At 43.7% G+C, this 15,531-nt stretch overlaps 2 protein-coding genes across 21 annotated transcripts in view; one reads left to right on the forward strand and one right to left on the reverse strand.

Moving 5' to 3' along the window:
- The window catches only part of SNED1 (sushi, nidogen and EGF like domains 1), a 98,838-nt gene that overhangs the window by 8,845 nt on the left and 74,462 nt on the right, over positions 1–15,531 (forward strand). The window lies entirely within an intron of this gene.
- Positions 1–15,531, reverse strand: part of MTERF4 (mitochondrial transcription termination factor 4) — a 95,953-nt gene that overhangs the window by 939 nt on the left and 79,483 nt on the right. The gene's annotated exons all lie outside the window — the stretch shown is intronic.

A 15,531-nucleotide genomic window follows, 5' to 3' on the forward strand; every position in this document is an offset into this window, starting at 1 on the left:
AGCGCCGGACTTCAAAGGCAGGAAGGAAACTGGGCAGAGCGTCTGTGGGAGCCACGGGACAGGGGCCAGGCCAGCCGAGGAAGACGGGGTGCAGGATGCAGGGAGGGCGGGGCAGGCAGTCCCACCCGGCAGGTGGCCACGGCCCCAGGGACCCTCACTCCAGCCTGCAGCGCCCCCCCCCATCCAACGGTGACTCCTCACCCTGACTCTGTTTTCCTAAACACGGGCAGAAAAGGGGACCCAACGTAAGTGTGCAGCAAAAGAGCAGATGTGATGCCAGCCCCGAGGGACGGCGGCCCCGAGTTAAGGCCTGTGGTTGCTGGCTCCACCTGCACCCGCCGCCAGCTTGTTAGGTACAGAGGCCACGGGTGATCCCGCTGCAGGACACGCTTGCCAACCTGGTGGTTGTGGACGGTTGTGAAAACAAGGTTCTTCTGTTCTTTTCTGTTCATGAGGCTGAGCACATCTTGTTCGCTTACCGTTGGATTTCCTCATTTGTAAGTCCCCTGTTAAGTCTTTCCTCTTTTTTACCGAGTTCCCTTTTTTCTTGTTACTTTATGGGAGTTGTGTACATACACCAGGTCACAAGTGTTGCGAACATCTTTTCCCTTTTCTCTGCACCTTACTTCACGCTCTTCGGTGCGCCTTTGGGTGAATAGGCACTCGTGAGTTTAATGCAGTAAATGTACCCGTCTTTATTTTTATGGTCAGAGGTTTTTTGTGCCTTATTTTTTTTTTAACATTTTATTTATTTATTTGGCTGCATTGGGTCTTAGTTGTGGCATGTGGGATCTTCCGTTGCTGTGCGCGGGCTCCCTAGTTGTGGCGTGCGGGCTCAGTTACCCACGGCATGTGGGATCTTAGTTCCCTGACCGGGGATGGAACCCGCGTTCCCTGCGTTGGAAGGTGGATTCTTCACCACTGGACCGCCAGGGACGTCCTGTGCCTTATTTGAAAAATCACCTCGAAGTCTTGAATACGCTCTCCATGGCCCCCCACAACAGCGTCTCTGCCGTATGCCTTGGTCGCTCACACCTCCGTGCCTGCACATGTGGAGCTGGGCACGAGGTAGGCCCCCCCCGCCCCCCCGCCGAGTGCACGCCTGGGCCGTCTCCCAGCCCCCCTCCTGCCCACCTGTCCGATCACCGTTCCTTGTGAGAGCCCTGTGTCTGCTACAGCATCCATCCTGGGCCAGCAAGTCCTTCCGTCTTTTCTTCTCCAGGAAGTCTTGGTCCTTCTTGGCTTTGCCTTTTCATATAAAATTTACAGTTGGCTTATCAGGTTACACACACACACAGACACAGGTCTGCCGGGATTTTTACTGGGATTGCGTGGAGTATGAAGACTGATGCGAGAACTGATACCTTTACCTCGGTTGACTCAACGTGGCCCAGGAACAGAGCACGTTCCTGTGTTTATTTAGATTGTCTCTGACATTCTCAATACAGTTTTAGAACTGATGGCGGGGAAGCCATGCACATCTTTTGTTAGATTTATTCTTAAGGACTTGCTGTTTTCTATACTATTGTAAATGGTGTCTTTTCTTCATTTCTTTTCGAAGTACTTACTGCTGTGAATGTAGAATCACAATTGAGTTCTTACCTTTTCTAATTTTATATGTAACAACCAGGCCAAGCCTCTTATTAATTCTGCTGCATTATCTGGATTCTTTTGGATTTTTCCACATTCACATTCATAGCATTTGCACCTGATGATAGTTGTTTCTCCCTTTCTAATCATTTTGCATTTTGATTCATTTTTTGCCTTGCTGTGCTGGCTGGATACATGCCGTGTTAGCAGGACCCAAAAAGAAAGTGTTCCATGTTTCCCGATTAAACATGATGCTTCTTCCTGTTTGTTTTCAAGATGCCCTTTTTCAGATTAGAATGTCCCCTCATATTCCAATTCCTATTCTCATATTCAGGGAATTTTTATCACATGTGGATGTTGGCTCTTAGTAAATACCATCTCTATACCTATAAAGATGATTATATGATTCTCACCTTTAATCTGTTAAATTGGTCACTTAAATTGATTAAATTAATTGGATCCAGGCACTGGATCTAGGGGCCAAGAGCAGTCACCTCCCCCCGGCACCCCCGGGGGCTGAGGTGGTCCCTGCCCAGGTGTGGGTTCAATGCTGTCACTCCTCAGCCACAAAGCCAGTGTGCCCGTCCTGGTCCCATTAATCACCTCCTCCCCTAGACATCCTCTGCTCACACCCAGACCTTTCACCAGGAGGGCTCAGGTGCAAAAGCAACAGGCATTTGCGTTAACATGTACAGACACCATTACATCCCCCACAGGGGCCCCCGTGGACCACCACAGATGACAACACACAGTGTCCTCAACCAAGTGACCGTGTCTCCAGGACCTGGAACTCTGTCATCCAACAGAAAGTGAAATTCGAATCCCGCAGCCCCTGTAGGGGGGCTGCCCCTGGGGGCGCACCTACCAGGCTGGGCAGGGCTGCTCTCAGGGAGAGGGATGCGTCACGGTGCCAGGAACGTTCCGGGCAAGTCCCTGTTTTCAAAGGAGGGTTGTGTAACCCTGTACCCACACCCCCCCTTAGTCCTGGCCACCATCCAGAGGGCAGCCAAGGGGAGCTGAACCCTTCCTGGGGCCACGTTCGGTGAGCAAACAGCCCGGCCAGGGTGCGAGGACCTGGGCAGGCGAGGCCGCAGGGGCAGAAGCCTTTCGGGATGATTTTGAGGAGGCTGGTCCAGGGTCGTGACACCAGGTGCCCTCAGAGGATGGGGAGCATGGAACGCTCATTGGACACCTGACTGTAACCACTGCGGGGGCCCTTGAGACCCCGCCCCATCGCTGCCAGACACAAATGGTCCAGGGAGTCGACGGTGGCAGTGCCGTGGCCAGAGTGGGCTGATGAGGCTGGAAGGGCAGCACCGTGACGGCAAAGTGTCAACAGCAGTGAGACCCCCATGCTGGGCCTGGGAGGGGTCAGAAGTGGTTCACGAGGCCGCTTCTGTGGACACAGGCCTGGAGTGTGGCAGTGGATTTTGTGCCCCTAACGCAGAGCCCTTTCTTTCGCTGGGTCATGGTGGTGGCTGCGTTGCCATCTCTGGTACAAGGAGGGACACAGGGGCGTCCCCGTCAGTCCCATCAGAGAACAGCCCCACCCTGGGCACCTGCCTGAGGGACCCGGACCATGCAACCATCAGCTGCAGTCTGTTCCCAAAGATGGGCATCCTTAGTTGGCCGGGCTGGGCTCTGTCCGGTGGCAGCGCCGGCTTTTTCTGCGGACGGTCCGGTTGTGAACCTCTGCGCATCGTGGCCGTGAGGGCTCGGAGCAAAGGCGTGGGCGCATCTGGGTTCCCGCAAAGCGCGGCCCACGGAACCCCGCCCAGGCCTGTCTGCGTGACCTGGGACCTGCGAGTGTGGTTTGTGTTTTTAAAGGGCTGTGAAAACAAAAACAAAAGGGGCAAAGAGGCATATGCGAGGAGACCGTATATGGTGCACGGGGTGAAAAGTGTTTACGATCTGGCCCTTCAGCCGGCAGTCTGCTGACCCTCAGGCAGGCCCTTAGCAGCCCCCGCACGTCAGTGCAAACCTGGCGCGTCCCTCAGCGCTGCTTCCGCGGCCGGGGGGGCGGCGGGGGCGGGGGAGCCGGTGCTTCCAGTTCTGCCCACGCGCTGACTGACCCGGCGCCGCTTCCGGAGTGGGCGCTGGAGCCGGACAGCTGCTGCCCCCCAGTGGACACCATGGGGCCCAGCTTAGCTGGGCCATCGGCGAAGCAGGCAGGCTCTTAGGGCCCCTCTGGGAGCCGAGGTCCCGCTAGGCCAGGGCTGCGCTCCGAGTGCCGAGTGCCGGGGCGGAAGCTGAGCCCCCCCAAGGGCAGCTGCTGTTGTTTCACGTAAAACCGAGACGGCTCATGGCACAGGGACCTCTCCCTTTGGCCACCCCGCCTGCTGGGCCCTTCGCTTGCTAGTGGTCAAGTTCAAGTCCGCGCGCCCCAGTGGGGATATTGGGCAGAGAGTCACAGGCCCCGCAGATCACACTCAGCCCCTACGAGCTCTCCCGGGGAGCGGGCAGCGCCCCAATTTGTAAACAGCGTGCAGTGGGCCCTGCCTCGGGCAGGGGGCGCTGCTGGGCAAGGACAGGCCTCCGGGCTCCGGCTCCGCTTGGCTCCTGGACGCCAAGTCCTTTCTGCTGCAGGGCCTGCGGGCGGGGTGTGTGCTGCCCTGTCCTCTCCACGTGCAGGGCCCCTGGAAGGAGAGCCCAGACACTTCCCGGATGGACGTGCAGGCAGCGATCACTCGTTCAGACACAGAGGCCACGTGGCCCAGATCCACCCACAGGGCCCCTGAAGCTTCCCGTCCCCACTGCAAACCCGTCTAAACCCCAGGAGTCGAATTTGGGCATCTTCTCTTCCTACAGGAGCGCAGGAGGTGGAGGGGCCGCGGGCAGAGCAGAGGTCATCTCCCTCTTTAGTCTTTAGCCCCTCTTTTCCGCACCCCTGCACTCCTGGGCCCTCCCTGCTCCCAGAGGCCCAGGGTCAGGAGCGCCTACCTGCCACCTTCCTCCTGCCTTCCTTCCTTTTTTTTCCTTTTCATTTCTCTTCTTTCTTTCTCTTCCATCTTCATCACTGAGGTATAATTCACATACCGTACAATTCACCCTCTTACAATTAAATGGCTTTTCATATATTTACAGAACTGTACATCCATCACCACAATCACCCTTGGAACATTTTCCTCACCCCAAAAGAAACCCTTCGCCCCCGAGGGACCATCCTCCAACTTCCCAGCACGCCCCTGACCTAGGCAATCACTAAACTACTTTGTTTCTATGGATTTGCCTATTCTGCATGTTTCATATAAGTGGAATCATACAGTGTTTTGTGACTGGCTTCTTTCACTTAAAATGATGTTTTCAAAGTTCACGCGTGTTGTGGCCTGTGTCAGTACATCATTTCTTTTATTTGCCGAAAATATTCCGTTTATCTGTACCATTTATCCACTCCTTAGTTGATGCAAACGAGGATTGCTTACTCCCTTTGGCTATTATGAACAATGTTGTTATGGATATCTGTGCGTACCCTTTTGTGTGGACATGTTTTCAGTTCTCTTGGGTGTACATGGATATATATCTAGGCATGCAGTTGCTGGTGCATATAGTTATTCTGTTTAACCATGTGAGGAGGTGACATTGTCTGTTTTCCAGAGTGGCTACACATTTGCATTGCACCAATGGTGTATGAGGGTTCCCGTTTCTTCACGTCCTCACAAGCGTTTGTTATTATCTGTTTTTTCCGTGACCGCCATCCTAGTGGGTATGAAGCGTTATCTCACTGTGGCTGTGATTTTCATCTCCCTGACAGTGATGCTGAGCATCTTTTCATGGGGTTGTTGGCCGTTTGTATATCTTCTTTGCAGAAGCACCTAGTCAAGTCCTTCGCACTTTTTTTATTGGGCTGTCTTTTTCTAAAGACTGTTTTTTACGGCAGTTTTAAGCTCGCAGCAGAATTGAGAGGAAGGCACAGAGAGTTCCCATATCTTCCCACCCCCACTCATGCACAGCCTCCCTGTCGTCAGCGTCCTCCACCAGAAGGTACGTTTGTCACAACTGATGAACCTACACTTCCACGCCATCATCATCCCCCGAAGTCCACAGTTTACATTAAGGTTCACTCTTGGTGTTGTACACTCTATGGGTGTGGACGAATGTCTAGTGACATGTACCCATCACTGTGGTATCATACAGCATTTTCACTGCCCTAAAAATCTCTGTGCTCCACCTGTTCATCCTTCCCCCAAACCCTAGCAAACTACTGATCTTTTTACTGTCTCCATAGTTTTACCTTTTCTAGAATGTTATATAGTTGGAATCATATAGTATGTGGCCTTTTTAGACTGACTTTTTTCATTTAATATGCATGTAAGTTTCATCTATATTTTTTCATGGCTTGATAGCTCATTTCTTTTTAGCATTGAGTAATATTCCACTGTCTGGATATACCACAGTTTACATATCCACTCACCTACTAAAGGACATCTCAGTTGCTTCCACGTTTTGGCAATTATGAATGAAGCTCCTCTAAATACCTGTGTGCAGGTATTTGTGTGGACATAAGTTTTCAACTCCTTTGGCTAAATACTAAGGAGCACAACTGCTGGATCTTATGGTAAGACTATGTTTAGTTTTGCAAGAAACTGCCAAACTGTCTTCCACAGCGGCTGTACCGTACGCATCCCCACCAGCAGTGAACGAGAGTTCCCGTTGCTCCACACCTTCACCAGTGTTTGGTGTTATCAGTGTTCCAGATTCGGCCATGCTAATGGGTGTATAGTGCTATCCCATTATTGTTTGAATTTGCATTTCCCTGATAACCTATGATGTGCAGCAAATTTTCATATGCTTATTTGCCATCTGTGTATCTTCTTTGGTGAGGTGTCTGTTAAGGCCTTTGGCCCAGTTTTTGACAAGGTTGTTTGTTTTCTTATCACTGAGTGTTAAGAGTTCTTTGTAATTTTTTTTTTTTTTAAGAGCTACGTGTCTGGCTTTTTTTTTTTTTTTAATTTATTTATAGCTGTGCTGGGTCTTCGTTTCTGTGCGAGGGCTTTCTCTAGTTGTGGCAAGTGGGGGCCACTCTTCATCGCAGTGCGCGGGCCCCTCACTATCGCGGCCTCTCTTGTTGCGGAGCACAAGCTCCAGACGCACAGGCTCAGTAGTTGTGGCTCACGGGCCTAGTTGCTCCGCGGCATGCGGGATCTTCCCAGACCAGGGCTTGAACCCGTGTCCCCTGCATTGGCAGGCAGACTCTCAACCACTGCGCCACCAGGGAAGCCCCATCTTTGTACATTTTGAATAACAGTCTTTATCATATTTGCAAACATTTTCCCCAAGTCTGTGGCCTTTCTTCTCATTCTCTTTATATCGTCTTTCACAGAGCAGAGGTTTTTATCTCCTTTTCTTATTGCATTCGCTAGAACTTCTAGTACAATGCTGAAGATGGGTGGTGAGACGGACATCCTTGCCTTTTACCTCATCTTAGTGGGAAAGCGTCTAGTTTCTCACCACTAAGTATGATGTTACCTGTAGGTGTTGGGTTTTTTTTTTTTTTTAATTTATTTATTTATTTTTGGCTGTGTTGGGTCTTCGTTTCTGTGCGAGGGCTTTCTCTAGTTGCGGCAAGCGGGGGCCACTCTTCATGGCGGTGCGCGGGCCTCTCACTGTCGCGGCCTCTCTTGTTGTGGAGCACAGGCTCCAGACGCGCAGGCTCAGTAGTTGTGGCTCACGGGGCCAGTTGCTCCGCAGCATGTGGGATCTTCCCAGACCAGGACTCGAACCCGTGTCCCCTGCATTGGCAGGCAGATTCTCAACCACTGCGCCACCAGGGAAGCCCTATGTGTTGGGGTTTTTTTAACATCTTTATTGGAGTATAATTGCTTTACAATGGTGTGTTAGTTGCTGCTTTATAACAAAGTGAATCAGCTATACATATACATATATCCCCATATCTCTTCCCTCTTGCGTCTCCCTCCCTCCCACTCTCCCTATCCCACCACTCTAGGTGGTCACAAAGCACTGAGCTGATCTCCCTGTGCTATGCGGCTGCTTCCCACTAGCTATCGGTTTTACATCTGGTAGTGTATATATGTCCATGCCACTCTCTCACTTTGTCCCAGCTTACCCTTCCCCCTCCCCGTGTCCTCAAGTCCATTCTCTAGTAGGTCTGCGTCTTTATTCCCATCCTGCCCCTAGGCTCTTCATGACTACCTGTAGGATTTTTGTAGATATTCTTTATCCCCCTCTATTCCTAGATTACTGAAAGTCTTTATCATGAATGGGTGTTGGATTTTGTCAAATGCTTTTTATGCATCTATTGACATGATCATGTGATTTTTCTTTTTTAGCCTCTTGATGTGATGGATTACATCAATTGGTTGTTGAATGTTGAACCAGGCTTGCATATCTGAGATAAATCCTACTTGGTTGTGGTATACAATTCTTTTTATACATTGTTGGATTTGATTTGCTAATACTTTGATGAGGATTTTTGTATCTATGTTCATGAGCACTATTGGTCTGTAGTTTTCTTTTCTTGTAATGTCTTTGTCTGGTTTTGGTGTTAGGGTGATGCTGGCCTCATAGAATGAGTTAGGAAGTATTCCCTCTTCTTCTATCCTCTGAAAGAGATTGTAGAGAATTGGTATAACTTCTTCTTAAGTGTGGTAGAATTCACCAGTGAACCCATCTGGCCTGGTGCTTTCTGTTTTGGAAGATTATTAATTATTGATTCCGTTTCTTTAATAGATATAAGCCTATTCAGATTGTCTGTTTCTTCTTGTGTGAGTTTTGGCATATTGTGTTTTTCAAGGAATCAGTCCATTTTATCTAGGTTATCAAATTTATGGTCATAGATTTTTTTCATATTATCTCTTTATTATCCTTTTAATGGCCATGGTATCTGTACTGATGTTCCCTTTTACATTTCTGATGTCAGTAATTTGTGTCCTCTTTTTTTCATAGATAGCCTGGCTATCAATTTTATTGATCTTTTCAAAGAGGCAGCTTTTGTTTTGTTGATTTTTTTATTGATTACCTATTTTCAATTTCATTAATTTTTTTTCTTGAATTCTTATTATTTCTTTTATTCCACTTACTTTGCATTTACTCTGCTCTTCTTTACTAGTTTCCTAAGGTGAAAACTTAGATTATTGATTTTAGATTTTTCTTCTTTTCTAATATATGCATTCAGTGCTATAAATTTCCCTCTAGGCACTGCTTTCACTGCATCCACAATTTTGGATAAGTTGTGCTTAAATTTTCATTTAGTTCAAATATTTTTAAATTTCTCTTGACATTCCTCTTTGGCCCATGTGTTATTTAGAAGTGTGTTGTGTAACCTCCATGTAATTGGGGATTTTCCAGTTATCTTTGCTAGTTACCATCTGTCACCTAGTTACCGTCTGTCGCCACACCAAGTTATTAGAATATTATTGACTATATACCCCATGCTGATTTCTAGTGTGGTCTGAGAGCAAAATATTGTATGATTTCTATGCTTTTTAATTTCTTAAGGTGCGTTCTATGGCCCAGAATGTGGTCTATCTTGGTGAATGTTGCTTGTGAGCTTGAGAAGAATGTGTTTTCGGCTGTTGTTGGGTGAGGTGGTATTTCGATTACATCTAGCTGTTTGATGGTGTTGTTGAGTTCGGTTATGTCCTTCCTGATCTTCTGCCTGCTGGGTCTGTCCATTTCTGGTAGAGGATGACGGAAGTCTCCAGCTGTGATGGTGGGCTTGTCCATTTCTGCGTGTAGTTCTGTCAGCTGTTGCCTCATGTAGTTCAATGCTGTGTTAGGTGTATACACATTAAGCATTGTCTGGACTTCTTGGAGAACCGATCCCTTTATCATTATGAAATGCCCTTCTTTATCCTTGATAACTATCCTTGGTTTGAAGTCAGCTCTGTTTGAAATTAATATAGCAACTCTTGCTTTCTTTTGATTACTGTTAGCATGATATATTTTCCCCCATCCATTTACCTTTCATCTATATGCGTCTTTATATTTAAAGTGAGTTTCTTGTAGGCAACTTATAGTTGGGTCTTGTTTTTTGATCCACTCTGACAATCTCTGTCTTTTCATTGGTGCATTTAGACTATTGATATTCAAAGTGATTACTGATATGGTTGGATTAATATCTACAATACTTGTGACTGTTTTCTATTTGTTACTTTTGCTCTTTTTTCCTACTTTTGTCTTCCACTCTCTTCTGACTTTTGGTTTTTTTTAGTTGAATTATGATTGACCTAGTTACCATCTGTCACCACACCAAGTTATTACAATATTATTGACTATATACCCCATGCTGTACATTTCATCCCTGTGACGCATTATTTTGCAACTGAAGTTTGTACCTCCTCTTAGTCTCCCTCACCTGTTTCACTCATTGTCCCACCCCTCCTCCCCTCTGGCAACCACCTGTTTGTTCCCTATGAGTCTGTTTCTGATTTGTTATGTTTGTTCATTTGTTTGTTTTTTAGATTCCACATATAAGTGAAATCATACAGTATTTGTCTTTCTCTGACTTATTTCACTTAGCATAATACCCTCTAGGTCCATCCATGTTGTCACAAATGGCAAGATTTCATTCTTTTTTATGGCTGAGTAATATTCCATTATATATATGTATATATATATGTATTATATATATATATATACATATATATACACACACACACACACACACACATTCATATACATATATATCCCACTTCTTCTTTATCCATTCATCTATCAATGGACACTAAGTTTGCTTCCATATCTTGCCTATTGTAAATACTGCAGCTGTGAACATAGGGGTGTATATATCTTTTCAAATTAGTGTTTTTGTTTTCTTTGGAAAAATATCCAGAAGTGGAATAGCTGGTAATTCTATTTTTAATTTTTTGAGTAACCTCCATACTGTTCTCCGTAGTAGCCCCACCAATTTACATTCCCACCAACAGTGCACAAGGGTTCCCTTTTCTCCACATCCTCACCAACATGTTTTATTTGTGTTTTTTTTTTATAATTCTTTATTTTATTTATTTATTTTTGGCTGTGTTGGGTCTTCGTTTCTGTGCGAGGGCTCTCTCCAGTTGCGGCAAGCGGGGGCCACTCTTCATCGCGGTGTGCGGGCCTCTCACTATCGCGGCCTCTCTTGTTGTGGAGCACAGGCTCCAGACGTGCAGGCTCAGTAGTTGTGGCTCACGGGCCCAGTTGCTCCACGGCATGTGGGATCTTCCCAGACCAGAGCTCGAACCCGTGTCCCCTGCATTGGCAGGCAGATTCTCAACCACTGCGCCACCAGGGAAGCCCCTATTTGTGTTTTTGACAATAGCCATTCTGATGCATGTGAGGTGATACCTCATTGTGGTTTTAATTTGAGTTTCTTTGATGATGTGAAGTTGAACATCTTTTCATGTGTCTGTTGGCCATCTGTATGTCTTCTTTGGAAAAAACTCTATTCAGGTTCTCTGCCCATTTTTAATCTTTTTTGTTTGTTTGAGTTTTTTTAATGTTGAGTTGTATGAAATCTTTGTATATTTAGGATACTAACCCCTTGTTGGATATATAATTTGCAAATATCTTCTCCCATTTAGTAGGCTGCCTTTTCATTCTGTTGATAGTTTCTTTTGCTGTGCAAAAACTTTTTAGTTTAAGTCCCATTTGTTTATTTTTGCTTTTGTTTCCCTTGCCTGAGAAGACAGATCCAAAAAAAAAAATTTCTAAGACTGATGTCAAAAAGTATACTGACTATGTTTTCTTCTAGGAGTTTTATGGTTTCAGGTCTTTTTTTTTTTTTTTTGGCTGTGTTGGGTCTTCATTGCTGCACGCGGGCTTTCTCTAGTTGCAGCGAGTGGGGGCTACTCTTCGTTGCAGTGCGAGGGCTTCTCATTGCGGTGGCTTCTCTTGTTGTGGAGCATGGGCTCTAGGAGCTCGGGCTTCAGTAGTTGTGGCTCAGGAGCTCCAGAGTGCAGGCTCAGTAGTTGTGGCACACGGGCTTAGTTGCTCCGTGGCTTGTGGGATCTTCCCAGACCAGGGCTCGGACCTATGTCCCCTGCATTGGCAGGCGGATTCTTAACCACTGTGCCACCAGGGAAGTCCCTCAGGTCTTATATTTAAGTCTTTTTTATATAATTTTTATTGGAGTATAGTTGATTTACAATGTTGTGTTAGTTTCAGGTGTACAGCAAAGTGAATCAGCTATACATATACATATATCCACTCTTTTTTAGATTCTTTTCCCATATAGGTCATTACAGAGTATTGAGTAGAGTTCCCTGTGCTATGCAGTAGGTCCTTATTAGTTATCTATTTTATATATAGTAGCACGTATATATCAATCCCAATCTCCCAATTTATCCCTCCCCCCCATTTAAGTCTGTAATTCATTTTGAGTTTATTATTTTATATGGTGTGAGAAAGTAGTCCAGTTTGATTCTTTTGCATATATCTGTCCAGTTTTCCTAACACCATTTCTTGAAGAAGCTGTCTTTCCCCCCATAGTATATTCTTGCCTCCTCTGTTGTATATTAATTGACCATATGTAAGCGAATTTATCTATGGTCTCTCCATTCTGTTCCATTGACCTATGTGTCTGTTTTTGTGCCAGTGCCATACTATTTGATTACTAGAGCTTTGTAGTATAATTTGAAATCAGGGAGTGTGATACCTCTAGCTTTGTTCTTCTTTCTCAAGATTGTTTTGGCTATTCACAGTCTTATGTGTTTCCATACAAATTTTAGAATTATGTGATCTAGTTCTGTGGAAAAATGCCATTGGTATTTTGATAGGGATTGCATTGAATCTGTAGATTCCCTTAGGTCGTATAGTCATTTTAACAGTATTAATCCTTCCAATCCATAAGCACAGTATATCTTTCCATTTGTGTCATCTTCAGTTTCTTTCATCAATGTCTTAGAGTTTTATAATATATATATTATATATATATGTGTGTGTGTACATATATATCCATATATAATATGATTGAAAACATTGTTGGTATTATTATTGTGGACAAACTGTTATCTGTTAGATCAGTTAGGAATAAGAAAAATAAAAGTTTTAGTTTACCTTTATTACTTTATTCCTTCTTTTATGCTCTTCCTTTCTTAATGTAGATCCAGATTTCTCATCTATATCATTTTCCTTCTCTCTAAAGAACTTCTTTTAACATACCTTGAAAGGCATGTCTACTGGCAATAAATTTCCTCAATTTTTGTTTGTCTGAGAAAGCCTTTATTTCTCCTTCACTAAAGATTATTTTCACTGAGGATAATTTTGCAGGGTACAGAATTCTAGGTTGGTGGGTTTTTTCTCTCATTTTAAATATTTCATTCCACTCTCTTCTTGCTTGCACTGTTTTCCATAATTTGAAAGTGATATGCCTAGGGAATTTGGGCACCTCTCCTTCTTGGTATTCTCTGAGCTTCCTAGATCTGTGGTTTGTGGTCTAATATTAATTTGAGGAAATTCTCAGTTATTACTGTTTCAAATATTTCTTCTCTTCCTTTCTTTCTTCTCCTTCTGGAATTCTCATTACATGTATGTTGCTCCTTTTATAGTTGTCCAGCAGTCCTTGGATAATTTATTCTGTGTTTTTTTTTCTTCTTTCAGTCTTTATTCTCTTTGCTTTTCAGTTTTGAAGGTTTCTGTTGAAATATCCTCAAGGTCAGAGATTCTTTCCTCAGCTGTATCCAGTCTACTAATAAGCCCATCAAAGTCATTCTTCACTTCTTTTACAGTGCTTTTTATCTCTAGCATTTCTTTTTGTTGTTTCGTAGGGTTTCCATCTCTCTGATTACATTGCCCATCTGGCCTTGCATGCCATCTACTTTATCATTAGATCTCTTAGCATATTACTCAGAGTTGTTTTAAATTCCCAGTATGATAATTCCAACCTCCTGCCATGTCTGGTTCTGATATTTGCTGTGTCTCTTCAAACTGTGTCTCCTACCTTTTAATCTGCCTTGTAATTTTTTCTTGGGTAAAAGGAGCTGCTATAAATAGACCTTTAGTAATGTGGTGGTAAAATGTGGCTATAAATTTGCTTTTAAGTTCTGCTTTCACCATACCTTCACATGTTGTTGCTAAATAAAACTTCTGTTATCTTTCTGTCCAAAGTTATTTATATTTCTTAATTTCCATATACATAGGAATTTTCTACCTTTTGGAGGTTATGATTTTCAGTGTAATTGCACTGTGGCCAGAGAACAAACTCTATATTTTTTGCAGTCATTTGAAATTTGTTGACACTTGCTATGTGGTCAGTATAAGGTAAATTTTAATGTTATATTTGTGTTATATATTAGGTCAATTATTATTTACATTGTTCAAATTTTCTATATTCTGACAGATTATTTTTGTCTGCCTAGTGTATATTTTACTAACAAAGATGTGTTGAACTGTCCCACCATGATTATGAATTGACCTATTTTCTTTTTTTTTGAATTTTATTTTATTTATTTTTTTATACAGCAGGTTCTTACTAGTTATCCATTTTATACATATTAGTGTATATATGTCAATCCCAATCTCCCAATTCATCACACGAATTGACCTATTTTCTTTTGTCAGTTTTTCATCTATATATGTTGAGGCTTTCTTATTAGGTATGTAAAAATACAAAATTGTTATATCTTTCTTTATTATTATGAAGTAACCCTATTTATCTCTAACAATACTTACTACCTTATGGTCTAGTTTCCCTGAAAACAATATAACTATACCAGGTTTCCTTTGCTTAGCATTTGAATGGTATTACATATAGTATTTTAATGTTTTATTCATTGATTAATTTATAGTATATATTTTAACTGGAACATCATATCCATTTAATGAATTATTGATGTACTTGTGTTTCAATCTACTATCTTCTTGTGCTGTTTGTTCCACCTGCTTTATATTTCTTTTTTTTCTCCTTTCTTGCTGTCTTTTATGTCAAATATTTTAATCATCCCATCTTATTCCCCCATCAGTTAGGACTATCTACACTATTTCTATTCTTTCAGTGATTATCCTAGACAGTACAATATGCGCTTTTAATTATCAGTGTTCACTAATAAGTTTATTAATGCCATTGTCCTTGTCTTGGAAAATACAGTGACCTTGAATCACTTTAACATGATTTATACTCTCCCAACTTACAGGCTATTATTGTCATGGATTTTAATTCTATATATTTTTAAGCACAATTCCACAAAGCATTATTTATGTGGTCAATGTTCATTTAGATTTATTCTCAAACCTTCTGCTTTAGTCTGCTTGGGTTGCTGTAACAAAAATGCCACAGACCAGGTGGTTTAAACAACAACAACAAAAAAAGATGTTTATTTCTCACAGTTCTGAAGGCTGGGAAGTCCAAGATCAAGGGGTCCACAGATCTAGAGTATGGTGAAGAACCACTTCCCGATTCATAGATGGCCATCTTCTCGCTGCGTTCTCACATGTCAGAAGAAGCAAGGGAGCTCCCTGCAGTCTCATTTTTAAGGTCACTAAACACATTCATGAGGGCTCCACCCTCATGAGCTAATCACCTCCCAAAGGCTCCACTTCCAAATACCATCACACTGAGGAGTAGGTTTCAACGTATGAATTGAGGGGAGGGGGCACAAACATTCAGCCCATAACAACTTCTTTGTCCTTTTTTCCTTTTTTTTAAAATGTTTATTTATTTATTTATTTATTTTCTCATTAGTCCTCCATTTTACACCCATCAGTGCATACATGTCAATCCCAACCTCCCAATTCATCACAGCACCACCCCCACCCCATGCTGCTTCCCCCCTTGGTGTCCATACGTTTGTTCTCTACTTCTGTGTCTCAATTTCTGCCCTGCAAACTGGATCATCTGTACCATTTTCTAGGTTCCACATATATGCGTTAATATACGATATTTGTTTTTCTCTTTCTGACTTACTTCACTCTGTATGACAGTCTCTAGATGCATCCACGTCTCTACAAATGACCCAATTTCATTCTTTTTTATGGCTGAGTAATATTCCATTGTATATATGTACC

The sequence above is a fragment of the Balaenoptera acutorostrata genome, chromosome 8, assembly GCF_949987535.1.
Source record: "Balaenoptera acutorostrata chromosome 8, mBalAcu1.1, whole genome shotgun sequence".
Lineage (NCBI taxonomy): Eukaryota > Metazoa > Chordata > Mammalia > Artiodactyla > Balaenopteridae > Balaenoptera > Balaenoptera acutorostrata.